Source organism: Coenobita brevimanus, chromosome 80 (genome assembly GCF_032717465.1).
Source record: "Coenobita brevimanus isolate Jiangsu-jjx chromosome 80, ASM3271746v2, whole genome shotgun sequence".
NCBI lineage: Eukaryota > Metazoa > Arthropoda > Malacostraca > Decapoda > Coenobitidae > Coenobita > Coenobita brevimanus.
In genome coordinates, this window is record NC_137033.1 from 34,853,099 (window position 1) to 34,854,144 (window position 1,046).

The window sequence follows — 1,046 nt, forward strand, 5'->3', positions numbered from 1 at the left end:
TATATATATATATATATATATATATATATATATATATATATCATTATGTATGTATAACATAATGACAGAACTGGAAAACATTAGTTGGGAAATTGTAGGTTTTTGTGAGACCCACAGAAAAGAACAAAAAATTATTCAGCTCAAAGACAGCAACCACCTTTTCTTTAATGCAGAGGAAGGTAAAATGAAAGCGTTACTGGTGCAGGATTTCAAATTAACAGAAATCTTGCAGAAAATTATTGTTAAATTCAGCACTGTATCTGACAGAGACCCATTGGTTGTAGTTTGACTATGCAAAAAATATAGCCTAAAAGTCATTCATTTTCATTCACTCATTGCCAGACGCCATGTATCCCAAACGGGGTGGCCATGGGCTTAGAGTTAATCGTTTTACAGGGAGGGGCACTAATCCTCCACCAACCCCACTTGACACGTAGGGATGCCAACAACATCTGGTGTTCCCAGGAGGTCACCCATCCAAGTACTAACCAGACCCAACGTTGCTTAACTTCGCTGATAGGACGGGAAGCGGTGTACTCAACGTGGTATGGCCGTTAATACAAGTATATGCACAATGATGTCAATGTTCACATGAAGAAATAGAAACATATGGCAACATCTTCCAGATCATGGAAGAAGAAAAGACCACATAAACTATACTCATGGGAGATTTCAATGCAAAAGTTGGGAAATCAAAAAATGGAGATGTATGTATGGGAAAATTTGGAGTGGGACGAAGGAATGAAAGACGAGAAATGGCGGTAAATTTTGCTGAAATGTATAACATTAGATAATGAACCCATTCTTCCACAAAAGAACATGGAGAAAGTGGACCTGGAGAAGCCCAAATGGAGAAACATAGAATGAAATTGACTTCATTATAGCAGATAATAACACGATCATAAGTGTGTGACAGTTATCAACAAAGTAAATACAGAAAGTGACCATAGAATGATGGGTTGCACAGCCAGATTCTATTTCAGGAGTGAAAGAAAGAAGATGATTAAAGATAAAAAGTTAAGCCTAATAACAGTAAACGAAAACAA

At 36.8% G+C, this 1,046-nt stretch overlaps 1 non-coding gene across 1 annotated transcript; it reads right to left on the reverse strand.

Annotated features, from left to right (window-relative positions):
* Nucleotides 1–440: 440 nt before the first annotated feature.
* On the reverse strand, nt 441–559 carry LOC145409463 (5S ribosomal RNA). The gene has a single exon (XR_013899116.1). It is a non-coding gene; the product is annotated as a 5S ribosomal RNA (ribosomal RNA).
* Between the last annotated feature and the right edge of the window lie 487 nt (nt 560–1,046).